General features: G+C 44.3%; 1 pseudogene; it reads right to left on the bottom strand.

Annotated features, from left to right (window-relative positions):
• Positions 1-957: 957 nt before the first annotated feature.
• LOC120787562 lies at positions 958-17,418 on the bottom strand (annotated as a pseudogene).
• Between the last annotated feature and the right edge of the window lie 562 nt (positions 17,419-17,980).

Genomic DNA, 17,980 nt, shown 5'->3' on the forward strand with positions numbered 1-17,980 from the left:
GCGGTGGACGATTTGGCCATTAAACTAAACCAGAAAAGACTGCACTTAATGTAAAGTTCCCCATTTATACCAGTGAAGGTAGCCTAAATATAAAGGATCAGTATGATACTGTACAGATCAAAAGCACCACAAACTACAGCCAACTCAAAGACTCGAAAGTTGAATCAACACTTTCCTATAACAGTTTCAACAAAAACTGAACATTTAACCCTCATGATAGGGAAATGTTTTGAAGCCTGTTGTTGGACTGCATTAGTTTTAACTACTGTAGGAGTACCTAATAAAGTGGCGTATAAGTGTATATACATACATTTTTTCTTGCAATCTGTTGTATGTTGTCATTTTCTTCCACTATATACTGTATATACTATATACTAGAGCCCAACCAATACTGGATTTGAGGCCTTACACAGGTATTGATCTTAAAAATCTGATGACGTTGCCCGATACGTTCTCTGTAACAAACGCATAGCATACATCGATGAAGATTCCTTAAATGTACTTATTTAAGCTAACAATTACAGTAAACTAATAAATAACGAACACTGTAGGTTCCGTATGACAAGAGCAACACCAGAAAACATGAATTCTTTTTATAGTTTTATTGATGGTAATTACCCATGGTTTTAATTTTAATCACTCATCCAGTAATAATCATGGCTTTAAAATTAAACTGACTTCCTTATCATCCAAAGTCACCCTCGTCCATTTAAACACGCAATAGAAAAATATATACTTAATACTTTGTACAATACTGGTTTTGGTCCAAACAAAGTGGATCAGAAAAGCCAATATACCTTTAGTCATCAAAGGCTCTCCAATTTGCATTTAAGCTTCTTTTAAATGGATTTGGGCAACTTTGAATATAGGCCCCTGTTCTACCCAGATGAAATTCACCTTGTTAAAGGATGGTAGATAGTAGGCCTGTTAGGCTGTTCCCACACTGTCCAGCGTGCACTAAGTACCCACCATGATGCTGTAGGCCTCTCCAGCCCCTTTGCTCCTCTCTCTGGTTTTTCCCACTGCGATGATGCCCTGGTTCAGGAGCTCCTCCAGGATCTCACTGGACTTCTGACGCCCTGGACTGTGCTGTCCTGCTGCAGCATTCCTGGGCTGTCTGCTGGGGCACACACAAAATAAAACACCTTTGATGCGTGTAGTGGATTTTTTTCTGCATTTCGACATGGTCTGCTTCATACAGCAGGTTTGTCGAACACACCCACCGCCTTGTGTAAGTGTGTCTGCCTCACTTTCTCACACACCCAGATGTTAGAGGAGGGAGTTTTCCGGCACTGCTCCAGGTAACACGGTGATCTCCTTGTTCTCCATCACCCCCGCTGTCTGTGGTGCCCTTTGACACGGCAGAGTCTCCACGACTACCGATTTTACTTCCTGTCTCATCCTGACAGGACACAGACACATTATGAATGCTGAAAAACTAAATCAAAGACACTAATTCTTGGCCCCATTGTTCGTTTTTACATCCTGACTCCATTCTGCATGGTATACCAGACATGATGTTGTCATGGTGGCATCAGTGTTTTGAAACACTGTCACGAACACGGTAACTCACGAACAATAATAATGATATACAGCAGGTAACCCCTACAAATCACATCATCTCAGATTTTGAGCATAGGCGGTTATATTAATTATATCGTGGTGATTATGGCATGGTGTTAGACATCCTGAGAAATACCACCGACTTTTAAACAGCTTCTCAAAATTGGATGGTAAAAGCAACAATGGTGCTGGTGTAACAGTGCACTCCGTGACCTGTGAAAATCTGTGACCTGATTAGTAAATTGATCTACATTTAGCGGTGAAAAGTAACCATGTACATTTACAGTACAGTTTCAAGACAGTTATTATAGTTGTTATGGTATATCTGTTTTCTTTGTGAAAATTATTTTTTGTTTAAATTACTTTTTCTGTAGTTACTTTGCAGTTTAAGATTTTACAAACAAAACATGATTATGTGATCGATATAATCAGGGTACAAATTTTATCATCTTATATTTTCTAATATGATACAGTTAATTAAACTACCCAACATCATATAAAGTCATTAAAATCAGCTCAGCCTTGACCAGCTACAAAATATCAATGGATCAGTAATAATAATCCAGTAATATTATTATTATTATTAATATAAGACACACTAAAATGAACCTGCATAAAGAGCACTTTTACTTTTGATATTTTTAAGTGTTTTGCTGATAATGTAGCTGTACTTTTACTAAGTCTTTTTCAGTTGGCGTCATTTTCATGCAATCATTTATACTTGCCTTAACATTTTATATCTTATAAATTAATGAATTACTTAAATAAAATAGAATAAAGTAGAACAATTGGGGTGAACTTCTGAATCTGCAACATATAGTTATTCTCATTCAGTAAAAAATATCTCAATTAAATCATCATTAATAGGTAAATGAATGGAAGCTCAGTAGAGCCAACGAGTGTCTGCACAATGGGCACTTTTACTTTTGATACTCTAAGTTCACCTTGCTAATAATATACAGGACTTTGTTTACATTGTGATACTGCTACTTTTAATTAGGTAAAGAACCTGAAATACATCTTCCACCACTGGCTATAGTTTATAACCACCAAAAGTTTGTTTTTAACATCGTCACACGCCTTATTGAGACAACTCGGACTAAAAGGATTACTCAGTAACGTTAGTAAGATAGGAGGGAAAAAAAAGCCTATTTGTCAGTTGCTAGTTAATATGTGGTCAACTCTTCCCCGAGGGTCAGAATTTAAAAGCTCACAGATTTCGGTGCAAAACCTGTAACGGCTCCTAGGTACGTTACTTCAATAGCGACTCCGGGACGTTAAATGTGGATAACCGTAGTACTTTTCTTGGATATTGTTGTAGAAAAATGCTCCCGTTTTAAACTCCGCTCCACAGTTTTTAGCTGACGAATAAAGTGGCGGGTCGTGTGACACGGAAGTGGATATTTTTCTCTCATAGCCCGCCCTATGTCTGTAATCACACGCGTCAGTGGTATGTCATCTCCAATCCTACTGGTGCCGACTTCTCTCTCGAGATCCATGACGCCACCCCTCGTTAGGCAGCGCGCTACCACTGCCCTAAAGTCGCCCAAGGCCAGTCTTTGTCCCGCAGTTAAACGGTCTAATTGGTTCAGCCACAAATTCCCTCCCTCAGCCACCGGGGGCAGTTTATCCACTATCGCCCGCACATCCCCTATACCAAACGGCTTGTATCTCATCCCTCCCCCTGACGTTATCAGTGGGAATTGGTGATGCCCTTGAATAGCTTTCTTGTGCGTGTCTGATCTTAGGGTTGGTTTTCTGCCTATGTTATCTGCCAGTCCGAAAGCTATGCCAAGGTCATCCAATCCTGCTACATTCTCTTCTACTCTCGGGTCAGGCTGTTCCTCCTCCTCCTGCTCGTTGTCCCATCTCCCCTCAAGCTGTAAATCAATTCGCGCCCCCTGCCCACTTCCTGGATCTCATCACAGTCTGTTGTCTACCATACTTGCGCTACCTTCTACTTGTCACCTGTTTTCATCGTCTCTGAGACGAGTGCCCGTAAACCTCTCATGCCCGATGTATATATGTATTACGTCATAGGATGATTATTATCGCGTGTCCTAAAATCCACTATAAGCTTTTGGCACTTTACATTGGGTATCCCCACACCTCGGATGCGGCGCTGATACACTTCGCCAGGTGTGCTTGCAGACTCTTCTCAGGTCGCCGAGAGGGGACTTTAAAAACTCAGACCCGCAACCTCTCAGCCACCCATTCCCAAACACCAGCAGAAGTTCTATTCTTTTAATTTTTTTTTTTTTGATATTTTATTATTTCAGTTTACTCTTCAGTTTTATTGTCTGTAGATTTTAATCTTCCGACATTAAAGTCTAAATGCTGATTCAAAGCATCTCACACTGCCCGGTCCGGGAGTGAAGTGGTGGCGGTGAAGTACTAAACCATTTATTCACTTGGGGTTTTTCCTGAAAGTCTTCAAATTTAAATATTTGGAGGCTAAAAATACTGTAAACAACAGGGGGAAGCAGCCAACTGCCCAGGAGACCCCACATTCACTGTGTGTCAGCTGCTTTTTGGTAATGTGACTTTTAAAAATCCTAAATAAATAACCACGAGACAGTTTCTTGCATCAACCCCCTGAATGAACTTTTAGATGATTTGGTTTCTGGGCCAAACTCACCAAGTTCTTCTTTGGGAAAATGCAACAAAAACACATTATCACTCAAAATCACAGGGGCCTCGATCCCCAGCAGAAAACAAAGATGGGTACCTACAGATTCTCAACTAGCCAATATCATTTTTGCTTTGAGACTTTTCATTACATTTTACAACACTGCATGGAAGAGACCACAGGGGTGCAGCAGAGTGCTAATGCACTCCGCCAGGCTCTACTGTAAGTAGGCTCGAGGCTGAGCGGCCCGTGGCCTTGTTGGCCAGGACCACGGTGGTGTCGAGCGCAGGCAGGAAACTTTGGTGCAGGTTCTGGCACTTCTGCTCCACGTTCAGGTTATGAGCATTCTTGACCAGTTTGTCCTCCAGAACCTTCAGACGCCTGCGTGCAACCTCCAAGTCCCGCCTAGAATTGAGGGTTAACATGAAAATGGATACATTCAGGATATCTTACGGAAAAGGGTCAAAATATTTAAAAGTAAGACATTAGGTGACGGGCTATAGCTACTGCTAGACAGACTTACTGGGAGCGCTTCAGTACTGGGTTAAGTCCAGCCACCATCTTTGCCAGGTCATGTTTCTCCAGTGTGAGGCTGATGTAGGGCTGGAGGAGGAACAGAAAAAAAGAAGGTTAAAGCGCCACGTTTCCACAGTGACAACAACTAAGATCTGAAAGGCTATTTCATTTCTGTGTTTCTGACTGCAACCGTATCATATCTCAGCTGTTGAGTGAGCCACTTACCTGGTCCAGGCAGTGCTCACGTCCAGGTCTCTGGTTGAGGATGTCCAGGCGTTGGGTGGCCTGATGCAGCTTGGAGTCACAGTTCCATATCTGACCCATCAATTTCTGAATGTCCTTGGTCAGATCAGAAATCTCATCCTTCATCTGGAGATTAAAAGCCATAAAATAATGAGTAACCATCTCATAAAGTGGAGTAGAATCAACCCGTGGATGGTAGGCTGTGTGAATTGTGACTAAAATTCACTTGACTGACCTGCTTCCTCTCCCACATCATTTTATTCTGGACCTTGCTCAGCTCGTTGATCTCTCTCCTCAGTGAGTCAGTGGTGCTTTCTTGGCTGGCTCTTGGGCAATTTTCATCTGCATCGTCACACACACGGCAAGGAGATGAGAGACAAGCATGCATAGTTCATATTTCTGGACCAACTAAAAATATTACTCTGGCTATATGATGAAGAACTGACAAAATGTCGATCAGAATGGAAAAGAAAAAACAAGGGTTAAAATAGCAAAATTATCCTTTATGGCGTAACTTCAGTCTAAGTGTAATCTCCCCTCTCCTGTTACTTAGCTGAATGAAGCCTGGAACCCAGATTTTAGGGTTCACACATTCATTTGGAGATAAAGAAGAATGCACATTCTCATACTGACAGAAGCTTTACATAAAAATGTTCGTAGCTCTCTTTCCCTAAAAGCTGGTGTTCAAGTGAGCTTTAGAATTTAGGTAGTGGCAGTGTTGTCTTACATTAGCCAGGGTGAACCGCAGGTTTTCCTGAAGGTAGAAGAGTCTTTAATCAGGTTACCAGTGTTGAGTGGTAACTATTTCCACTCCCCGTGAACGCAGATGCAGCAAGGAACACACAGAGAGAGACGACTGTAGACAGTGCACTCAGTTTTATTACGCAGTTTGCAAAGTGCGGAGATCCCTCCGTTACAGCATAGAGCATATGCATTCAAAGTGGTAACAAGAGAGATCTGACTTCGTTATCTTTTAGTGGTGTCTTAAGTACTGTCTTCGCTGGATCCTCCCCTGCCCACTTCCTGGATCTCATCACAGTCTGTTGTCTACCATACTTGCGCTACCTTCTACTTGTCACCTGTTTTCATCGTCTCTGAGGCGAGTGCCCGTAAACCTCTCATGCCCGATGTATATATGTATTACGTCATAGGATGATTATTATCGCGTGTCCTACAATCCACTATAAGCTTTTGGCACTTTACATTGGGTATACCCACAATTCCCCCTTTTGATCGCTGCAAAGAGATCACTCAAAAGTCACCCACGACCCTAAGCCTAACTTTGTTGTCGGTTACTTCTATGTGCTCCTCTAAGGGCAGGAGCGGTGGCATCATGGCCTCGTTCTTCCCTGAATCGCAGTGTCAATCAATCTAACTGACAGGGCTGTCAGCCATGCCAATAGCCGGGATTGCCGATAAACGCATCCTAGCCTACCGCCGGGGAAATAGCACGACACTTAATACCTTTATGCGTACGCCGGAATATATGTGCCAAGCAAGCGAAAGCCTTTATTATTTACACTGTTATCTTCCTTGGTTTTCCAGGCGGCCAACCCTTTGTGTCGAAGCCCCAACTCCCAGTACTTAGTATTATTGACAGGCATCTACGGCACACACTGTTAATGTCGTCCCCCTGTTTTTTCTATATGTACTTATAAGCGGGTGTGCCCTGTCAATAGCAATCTACTTAAGCCCCAGCCAAACACCATGAGTACAATTATCCAACAGAAAATACAAATGCTAAGCTGAGCCGGCGACATTGAATCAATTTTTCTAGCTTTTAATTCTTGCGTGGGTAGCGCGGTTTTGCTACATGCAGGAAGGGAGCGCTGTTTCCCTTTCCTCCTTTCGATGTCTTCTTGCTTCGGTAACAGGGGTGGACTACCCTGTTATCGATTTTGTCACCAGGGGATTATTCTGCCCCGTTAGTGGTGATCTTAGGTTCTGAGCTAGCCAGCCCAGTGCTCTCGGCTTGTAGAGACCGATGGACTTCCGCCACCGACCTCTGTGGTTCCTCTACTGCTGCGAACTGATTCCAGTGGAACCAGGTGTCACCTTTGCCCTTTAGCCTCACCGCGTGGGAGGTTCTCTCGACCACCTGATGAGGACCTGTCCACCTTGGCTCCGCCCACTTTCGCTTGAAGACCCTCAGCAGAACCCAAGCCACATCTGGGGACGTTTGGGTGGCCTTCCCTTCTTTCCCGTTGGTTACCTGCTTCGCGAAAGCTGCAACGAGACCCTGTAGTTCATGGAAATAAGCTTTATGGGTTAATCGCTGATCATCATGTAACGCGCCTGAAAAAGCGGCCTGGGGACCAAGGAATACTCTCCCGGTGTGGAGCTCATGCGGAGTATATCCGGTACCTTGGTTTATTGAACTTCTGATTGACATTAGTGCCAGGGGTAATGCGTCAAGCCAATTCATTTTGGTCTGTGCACAGATTTTAGCCAATTTGTTTTTTAGCGTTTGGTTCATCCTCTCTACTTTTCCTTGTGACTGTGGGTGATACACAGTCCCAAATGCATCTCACACCCAGCATTGTTTCCACCCGTTGTAGATCCTGGTTTTTGAAATGAGTACCATTATCTGACCTGATCTTTTCAGGAAAACCATGTCTGGGAATGTACTGATTAATCAGAAACTTGACCACTGACTGACTGTCTTCTTTCTTGGTGGGCCAGGCTTCTGGCCACCCCGTGTATGCATCTACACACATCAAAACATACCTATACCCCCTTACCGAAGTGATCATGTCTATATAATCTATAATGATCTCCTTTCCTACTTTAGCCTCTAGAGGATATTTCCCAGGATGTGGTTTGATGGTGGGTCTGGTGTTGTATTGCATGCACACTTCACACGTTTGCACTGCGTGTTTTATCATGTCTTTTGAGGAATGGATGCCACCAATTTCCCAAGTTCCTCATAATTTGTGCCACTCCTACATGGCCTACTCCATGCGCCTCCTCTATTGCTGTTTGTCGCAAACCTGGAGGGATGATGGGACGCCCATCTGGCCCCCTCCAGAGACCATCCGTCTCTGTGGCTCCTCTGGCCCTCCACAACGTTTTTTCCTGTGGAGCCTTCAGCTTGCAAAGGATTACTTTTGTCATATCGGGCGTAGACTCTGCCTCTGCACATATCATAAGGACTCTCCCTTCATACCCAGCTGCCTGTTTAGCTGCTTGGTCAGCTGCATTGTTTCCTCTGACCCTGGGTGTGTCACCTTTGTCATGCCCTTTGCATTTAACTACCGCTACCTTTTCTGGGAGCAGGAGTGCTTCAGCTAGTTCCTTCATCTCTGTTTCATGTTTAATAGGTTTGTTAGTGGCTGTTAGAAATCCGATCCTCATCCACTGTCCTAATTCCACATGAACTGCTCCAGCTGCATAGGCTGAATCTGTGAAAATGTTAATTTTCTGTCCCTGTCCGAGTTTGAGGGCTTCCCCTACTGCTTTCACTTCCGCCTGCTGTGCTGACTGCTGTCCTTCCAGTTTTTCTGCCTTTAGGATCACCATTTCTCCCTGCTTGTCTTCAACCACTGCATAGGCTGCTGTAAGGCCTTCCTGCTCATGTCTGAAGCAGCAGCCATCCGTGTACAGGTTTCTAGCTTCCGCTATTGGTTCTGCCTGTAGGTCTGGACGCACTTTCTCTTCCTGGTATATTCTGTCTGCACACTCATGTGGTTCCCCTACGCCCATTTGTTCTGCCATGTTGATCCCTTCATGTGTGAAGGAAATGTTTGGTGCTTCTAAGATTTTGCTTAATCGTCTTTGTCGTAATGTGGTGAGGGTGAATGCTTGTGAATTGACGTATGCTACCACGCTGTGTGTTGTCAATATATGTAGTTGATGTCCCATGACTATGTGTGCAGTTTTTTGTATTAGCTTCGCTACACCTGCCGCGTGTTGGGTGCACTGTGGGTGTCGTTTTTCCATGTTATCTAGCATTACACTTACGTACATTAGTATCACCCTTTCACCCCCTTTTCTCTGGAACAGAATGCCATTCGTGCACTGTTCTGTTCCAGTGACATCTAAATGGAATGGTAGTGTATGGTCAGGCTCAGTTGCTGTCCCTGATATGAGAATGAGAAAATGTCTCTACATTCCTCCGCCAATGGAAGGCAGAAAAATGCATTGGCCAAATCGATGCATGTGAACCAACTATGAGAGGGATCCAGATTAGCCAATGCTACATATGGATTAGGGACCGGAACCGTGGGGGTGATCAAAATTTTGTTAATGGCACGGAGATCATGTGCCATGCGATATTTCCCTGTGTCTTTCTTTTCTACCGGTAAGATGGGCGTGTTCCAGTACGATGAGGAGGGTTCTAACACACCTCCTTGTAGCAGGCCGTCGATAGTTTCTGATATGCCCGCTTCTGCTTGAGGTTTATGCGGATATTGTCTGATCCACAGTGGCGGTCCTGGTTATGCGCTAAACCTGATGGGCTCACATTCTCTGCGACCTACATCAGTAGGGCTCTGAGCCCATAATCGTTGAGGGAGTGACTCAATCATGTGTGCTGCCAGGTGATGATCTGTTTTCTCCCTACCATGTTGACGTGTGATATGTGTGTGTTCCATGGTTGCTGTGTCGGTGGCATTGATAGTTATGCGTCGTCGTGAAGCGGGAGAGTAGTGTACCTGTGGGATGGTTGTTTGTACCCAATCCGCCTGTTCCTGTGCCCTTTTACTATACCCCTAGTTCTTTGGCCTGATGTGCGGGGTGTAGAGCTAATGAGACATGTGGGGCCTTCATCCCCCATCCTGTACCATGCAGCCTGTTAAGAGTCAATTTGACCGCTGCCGCCACGCCCTGGGGTGCCACATAAATATTTTGTGATTCAATCGTCCATTCATGACCATCCAGTTGTTCCTGGAATTGGTCCTGATACCAATCTGTCGGCAGCCTGTCGTAAAAGAGGGTGACGTGAGGGGGATCAGGAGGGAGATATAGGGCTCCAGGAGGCGATCCAGGGTTTCCACAGCATGTATGCCCAGAGGATACCTCGTCGCTCAACCGTGTCCGGCTGTAACAGGCCCCAGTAGATGTCAGCGTACTGTTCGTGTACAGGCTGTAGGAGGTACTGACCTGAGGTGGCTTGCCCCAAACATGGCAGTTTCGTTCCATCCGGTAGAGTGACCACCAAACCATCCGCACTGCACATTATCGGCGCCCTAATTTCACCAACAGATCTCTTCCCAATAAATTCAGGGCGGCGGGTGAGTGCAAAAGGATGTGTCAGAGATTGTTTCCCCAACTGCGTTAAGTAGTGGCTTGGTTATCGGCAGAGTCTGCTATTCCCCAGAGAACCCCATTAGTGTGATGGATTAATCCGAAAAGAAGGAGGCACCGCCTTCATGGTAGAGACGGTGGCTCCCGTGTCAACCAAAAATGGCAGAGTCTGCTCTTGACTTGTACTGACAGCATTGGATCTGCCGTGGTAGTGCTGCCAGAGTCTCTCTGTGGGGCGTGTCACTGGTACTGAGGATCCCACTCTTCAGGTGGCTCCCAGTGGACGGCCGGCATGTTGGTTCTATATGGCTCTGCCTCGTAGGCGGCCCATGATGCCCATCCCTGCCTCTGGACCGCCCACCTCTTCCTCCAGCTGGACCTCCCTGCCTCCTCCTTTTCTCAGGTGGGGGCAATCCATGACCCAATGTCCTATTTCTTCACAGTAGTAGCAACGGCCTCCCCGGCTGAGCAGGTCCACCCCTCGCCTCCCCTTCGTCCGCCCGTCCTCTCATGCTCCCCCACTATAGCCCCTCTGCTGCTGCAATGGTGGTGGCACCCAAAGCGGAACAGGGTACAGGTCGGGTTCTGATTTTGTTCAGCTGTCATCATTATTTTTATGGGCTCTCCTTTCTTCCTATTCTTCTCTTGTGTTTTCTGTCTAGCTTCAGTATGTTGCAGTTTGAGCAGCTGTGTCTGCAATTCTTTAATGTTATCTTGTTCCTTCTCGCATGTGTCTTGTGCTCGAGATAAGTGGTGCATGAGATGGCGCTCCCTCACATGTGAATCACTCCCAGGCAGATCAGGGTTGCTTATCATAGCTGTTTTGACTTCTTCAGGGACACCTTCTAATACTGCCTGTCTGAACCACTCCTCTCTGTGTCCCTGCTTTTCCTGGATGTTGGCCAGTATATTTAAGCCATGTGTCTTTTCCTGATCTATGTACTCACGGGGTTCTGTTTGGGATCCCATTTCATTTTGGGCATTATTGCTGCGCTGGGAAGTGGATATTTTTCTCTCATAGCCGCCCTATGTCTGTAATCACAGCGTCAGTGGTATGTCATCTCAATCCTACTGGTGCCGACTTCTCTCGAGATCCATGACGCCACCCCTCGTTAGGCAGCGGCGCTACCACTGCCCTAAAGTCGCCCAAGGCCAGTCTTTGTCCGCAGTTAAGCGGTCCTATTGGTTCAGCCACAAATTCCTCCCTCAGCCACGGGGCAGTTTATCCACTATCGCCCACATCCCCTATACCAAACGGCTTGTCTCATCCCTCCCCTGACGTTATCAGTGGAATTGGTGATGCCCTTGAATAGCTTTCTTGTGCGTGTCTGATCTTAGGGTTTGGTTTCTGCCTATGTTATCTGCCAGTCCGAAAGCTATGCCAAGGTCATCCAATCCTGCTACATTCTCTTCTACTCTCGGGTCAGGCTGTTCCTCCTCCTCCTGCTCGTTGTCCCATCTCCCTCAAGCTGTAAATCAATTCGCCCCTGCCCACTTCCTGGATCTCATCACAGTCTGTTGTCTACCATACTTGCGCTACCTTCTACTTGTCACCTGTTTTCATCGTCTCTGAGGCAGTGCCCGTAAACCTCTCATGCCCGATGTATATATGTATTACGTCATAGGATGATTATTATCGCGTGTCCTAAAATCCACTATAAGCTTTTGGCACTTTGCATTGGGTATCCCCACACCTCGGATGCGGCGCTGATACACTTCGCCAGGTGTGCTTGCAGACTCTTCTCAGGTGCCGAGAGGGACTTTAAAACTCAGACCCGCATAACCTCTCAGCCACCCATTCCCAAACACCAGCAGAAGTTCTATTCTTTTAATTTTTTTTTTTTGATATTTTATTATTTCAGTTTACTCTTCAGTTTTATTGTCTGTAGATTTTAATCTTCGACATTAAAGTCTAAATGCTGATTCAAAGCATCTCACACTGCCGGTCCGGGAGTGAAGTGGTGGCGGTGAAGTACTAAACCATTTATTCACTTGGGGTTTTTCCTGAAAGTCTTCAAATTTAAATATTTTCAGGCTAAAAATACTGTAAACAACAGGGGGAAGCAGCCAACTGCCCAGGAGACCCCACATTCACTGTGTGTCAGCTGCTTTTTGGTAATGTGACTTTTAAAAATCCTAAATAAATAACCACGAGACAGTTTGTTGCATCAACCCCCTGAATGAACTTTTAGATGATTTGGTTTCTGGGCCAAACTCACCAAGTTCTTCTTTGGGAAAATGCAACAAAAACACATTATCACTCAAAATCACAGGGGCCTCGATCCCCAGCAGAAAACAAAGATGGGTACCTACAGATTCTCAACTAGCCAATATCATTTTTGCTTTGAGACTTTTTATTACATTTTACAACACTGCACGGAAGAGACCACAGGGGTGCAGCAGAGTGCTAATGCACTCCGCCAGGCTCTACTGTAAGTAGGCTCGAGGGCTGGAGCGCCCGTGGCCTTTTTGGCCAGGACCACGGTGGTGTCGAGCGCAGGCAGGAAACTTTGGTGCAGGTTCTGGCACTTCTGCTCCACGTTCAGGTTATGAGCATTTGTGATCAGTTTGTCCTCCAGAACCTTCAGACGCCTGCGTGCAACCTTCAAGTCCCGCCTAGAATTGAGGGTTAACATGAAAATGGATACATTCAGGATATCTTACGGAAGAGGGTCAAAATATTTAAAAGTAAGACATTAGGTGACGGGCTATAGCTACTGCTAGACAGACTTACTGGGAGCGCTTCAGTACTGGGTTAAGTCCAGCCACCATCTTTGCCAGGTCATGTTTCTCCAGTGTGAGGCTGATGTAGGGCTGGAGGAGGAACAGAAAAAAAGAAGGTTAAAGCCGCCACGTTTCCAAAGTGACAACAACTAAGATCTGAAAGGCTATTTCATTTCTGTGTTTCTGACTGTAACCGTATCATATCTCAGCTGTTGAGTGAGCCACTTACCTGGTCCAGGCAGTGCTCACGTCCAGGTCTCTGGTTGAGGATGTCCAGGCGTTGGGTGGCCTGATGCAGCTTGGAGTCACAGTTCCATATCTGACCCATCAATTTCTGAATGTCCTTGGTCAGATCAGAAATCTCATCCTTCATCTGGAGATTAAAGAAAGCCATAAAATAATGAGTAACCATCTCATAAAGTGGAGTAGAATCAACCCGTGGATGGTAGGCTGTGTGAATTGTGACTAAAATTCACTTGACTGACCTGCTTCCTCTCCCACATCATTTTATTCTGGACCTTGCTCAGCTCGTTGATCTCTCTCCTCAGTGAGTCAGTGGTGCTGCGGCGCTGGCGCTCTTGGGCAATTTTCATCTGCATCACACACACCGGCAAGGAGATGAGAGACAAGCATGCATAGTTCATATTTCTGGACCAACTAAAAATATTACTCTGGCTATATGATGAAGAACTGACAAAATGTCGATCAGAATGGAAAGAAAAAACAAGGGTTAAAATAGCAAAATTATCCTTTATGGCGTAACTTCAGTCTAAGTGTAATCTCCCCTCTCCTGTTACTTAGCTGAATGAAGCCTGGAACCCAGATTTTAGGGTTCACACATTCATTTGGAGATAAAGAAGAATGCACATTCTCATACTGACAGAAGCTTTACATAAAAATGTTCGTAGCTCTCTTTCCCTAAAAGCTGGTGTTCAAGTGAGCTTTAGAATTTAGGTAGTGGCAGTGTTGTCTTACATTAGCCAGGGTGAACCGCAGGTTTCCCCTGAAGGTAGACGAGTCTTTAATCAGGTTACCAGCCATCAGCCTCAGCTCCCTGCAGTGGGACAGCCACTTGTCATAGCTGACGAGGTCGGGCTTGTATTGGCGGCAGGGAGCCTGGAGCTCGGGGGTTGACCCTGTGTTTGATGCATTTGGTGGTGACCTCGATGGCTTGGCCTTGTCCTGAAAATCTGCCAGGAGCTGAGTGCGAACCTCCTTCAGAGAGCTGGAGGGAGGATTAGGAAACAAGGTGAGATGCAACAGAAGCAGATTTCAGATCACGTTTTAAATCCAAATCAGATTCTATATAGGTCACGGTTTCCAGACTGGTACAAAACTGTAGCAAAAATCCAGACTGAGGCTTGAATTCCTCGTTTTCTGTAATAATTGCACTTCAAAGTGACTGAAGCCTTGAAATCTCTGAGAATGTTTGAAGATGAAGAAAAATGTGGATGTCAGCTCAGCATTAAGGTGTCCCTACTATTTTATTCAGTCTGTTTTGTAACAATTAAAACCCAAAAGATTAACACAATATGGACATACGGTTCAGGAAAACCCTTTAAATTTAGTGGATGATATTAACATGAAGTTATTATTACATGAAAAATCAACAGGATTGATTCAGAAAGAACTCGGATGGTCTGACCTCAGTTTGTCGAGAAGGATGCGGATCTGCTTCTGGAGCAGCTCTCTGGTCTCATTGGTAGCTGCTCTTCTTTCTTGAGGTGAATAAGGATGTGGTCCTGTGCCAGGACGTCTCTGCTCAAACTTGTATTGAGCACCAGACAGTCACTGATGAGCTGACTGTACAACTGCTTCTCGTGGAGGCGGCACTCGGCCGTGTCTTTCACCTGAACACCACGAGCAACGTTGAAGACGAGATTTAAGATTTTTTCAAATAAAAGAGAGCTACTGAACTGAGTGTACAGCCACTCTTTCCCTCTCTAACGGCGTTCTCTTTCCTCCTTTGCACATGAGTAGCTTCTAGGTATTTAGATGTACAGTATATATGCGTACCAGCTTCAAAGCAGTGATCTCCTGTTCCACTTGCCAAATGCTCTCATATATCGGGCCTGCCACTGGCTGACCTCTGTATGCCAAGAGCTGAGATGCCTCATCGTGCAGCGAGTGGCGAGGATCTACAGGAAAAAAAAAAAAAAAAAAACATTCAGAAATGATTACACTTATAATAATGAAATTAATAATAACTGCACAAGCGACTTTGCCTATAAAATGTATTTTCTCCAAATAGATGCATCCAACATCGCTGGCTTTGCAAAGGACTTATTCTGGTTTCAAAAAGTCAGATTATTGATATAAAATATAAAGAACATGGTGCAAGGATGGGCTGGTATTTCTTACCCGTGAAACACCTTCGCCCAGGGTGCAGGCGATTGCCTCGTCAAGCTTCAGCACTGTTTTCACCTGAAGCTGCGGTCTGCCTGTCAGCAGGCCTTTGATGTTGGACAGGGCGGGCAGAGTTAATCTGCTCCTGAACACAGCAGCTCCTCTTTGGACCGGCACGACGTTGCCTGACAATGTGACATAATTTTTATAATATAGTAAAAATTAGTTGTATTTCTCTTCCATGAATTTGTTAAACTCTTTCAGTGTTTGACAAAATTACTATTATAAAACCAGACTATATTTTGAAACTCAAGCAAAGGTACTTACCATTTTTTCCCTTTTTTTTTCTTTAAATGAATCGATGAAGAAATATAAGGCGTACTGATCAGTTTCTGATAAGCATGCAACCAGTTCAAGTAACAGAACAAAAGTGAAGCCTCTCTCTCACTGCCAACAATTATTTAGAATGTGTACACTGTGATATCAGAACCCGGAATCATGACAACCAGCAGCTCACTTGCATAAATTAGAACACAGAACCTGATGCTTTCTCTATGGATTTACTAATATTTATATATAAATACATACATGTGTGTTTCATTATTCATTATAGCCCTTAACCTTTATTAAAACATCCACATAATAATCAACCAACAGCGGTGGACGATTTGGCCATTAAACTAAACCTAAAAAGACTGCACTTAATGTAAAGTTCCCCATTTATACCAGTGAAGGTAGCCTAAATATAAAGGATCAGTATGATACTGTACAGTTCAAAAGCACCACAAACTACAGCCAACTCAAAGACTCGAAAGTTGAATCAACACCTTCCTATAACAGTTTTAACAAAAACTGAACATTTAACCCTCATGATAGGGAAATGTTTTGAAGCCTGTTGTTGGACTGCATTAGTTTTAACTACTGTAGGAGTACCTAATAAAGTGGCGTATAAGTGTATATACATACATTTTTTCTTGCAATCTGTTGTATGTTGTCATTTTCTTCCACTATATACTGTATATACTATATACTAGAGCCCAACCAATACTGGATTTGAGGCCTTACACAGGTATTGATCTTAAAAATCTGATGACGTTGCCCGATATGTTCTCTGTAACAAACGCATAGCATACATCGATGAAGATTCTTAAATGTACTTATTTAAGCTAACAATTACAGTAAACTAATAAATAACGTACACTGTAGGTTCCGTATGACAAAACAACACCAGAAAACATGAATTCTTTTTATAGTTTTATTGATGGTAATTACCCATGGTTTTAATTTGAATCACTCATCCAGTAATAATCATGGCTTTAAAATTAAACTGACTTCATATCATCCAAAGTCACCCTCGTCCATAGAAAAATATATACTTAATACTTTGTACAATACTGGTTTTGGTCCAAACAAAGTGGATCAGAAAAGCCAATATACCTTTAGTCATCAAAAGGCTCTCCAATTTGCATTTAAGCTTCTTTTAAATGGATTCGGGCAACTTTGAATATAGGCCCCTGTTCTACCCAGATGAAATTCACCTTGTTAAAGGATGGTAGATAGTAGGCCTGTTAGGCTGTTCCCACACTGTCCAGCGTGCACTAAGTACCCACCATGATGCTGTAGGCCTCTCCAGCCCCTTTGCTCCTCTCTCTGGTTTGTCCCACTGCGATGATGCCCTGGTTCAGGAGCTCCTCCAGGATCTCACTGGACTTCTGACGATCCTGGACTGTGCTGTCCTGCTGCAGCATTCCTGGGCTGGCTGCTGGGGCACACACAAAATAAAAACACCTTTGATGCGTGTATTGGATTTTCTTCTGCATTTCGACATGGTCTGTTTCATACAGCAGGTTTGTCGAACACACCCACCGTCTTGTGTAAGTGTGTCTTCCTGACTTTCTCTCACACACCCAGATGTTAGAGGAGGGAGTTTTCCCGGCACTGCTCCAGGTAACACGGTGATCTCCTTGTTCTCCATCACCACCCCGCTGTCTGTGGTGCCCTTTGACCACGGCAGAGTCTCCCACGACTACCGATTTTACTTCCTGTCTCATCCTGACAGGACACAGACACATTATGAATGCTGAAAAACTAAATCAAAAGACACTAATTCTTGGCCCCATTGTTCGTTTTTACATCCTGACTCCATTCTGCATGGTATACCAGACATGATGTTGTCATGGTGGCATCAGTGTGTTGAAACACTGTCATGAACACAGTAACTCACGAACAATAATAATGATATACAGCAGGTAACCCCTACAAATCACATCATCTCAGATTTTGAGCATAGGCGGTTATATTAATTATATTGTGGTGATTATGGCATGGTGTTAGACATCCTGAGAAATACCACCGACTTTAAACAGCTTCTCAAAATTGGATGGTAAAAAGCAACAATGGTGCTGGTGTAACAGTGCACTCCGTGACCTGTGAAAATCTGTGACCTGATTAGTAAATTGATCTACATTTAGCGGTGAAAAGTAACCATGTACATTTTGTCACGTTCAAACAACCTAAAACAGATATGAACACAGTAATGAGGCAGGACACAGAGTGGTGAGGTTAAATACTTGCAAGGAGAACAGACAGAGAGTGCTCAGTTACAATCTCCAACCCGCTCTGAGTTTCTCAGCCGTCTACATCGCTCTTTTATTTCCATAGGGTGGTTCATATGTCGGCATAGCTGCACAATCTCATCTAAGAAGCAGGGTGCCT

The sequence above is a fragment of the Xiphias gladius genome, unplaced genomic scaffold (genome assembly GCF_016859285.1).
Source record: "Xiphias gladius isolate SHS-SW01 ecotype Sanya breed wild unplaced genomic scaffold, ASM1685928v1 HiC_scaffold_218, whole genome shotgun sequence".
In the NCBI taxonomy this organism is placed as follows: domain Eukaryota; kingdom Metazoa; phylum Chordata; class Actinopteri; order Istiophoriformes; family Xiphiidae; genus Xiphias; species Xiphias gladius.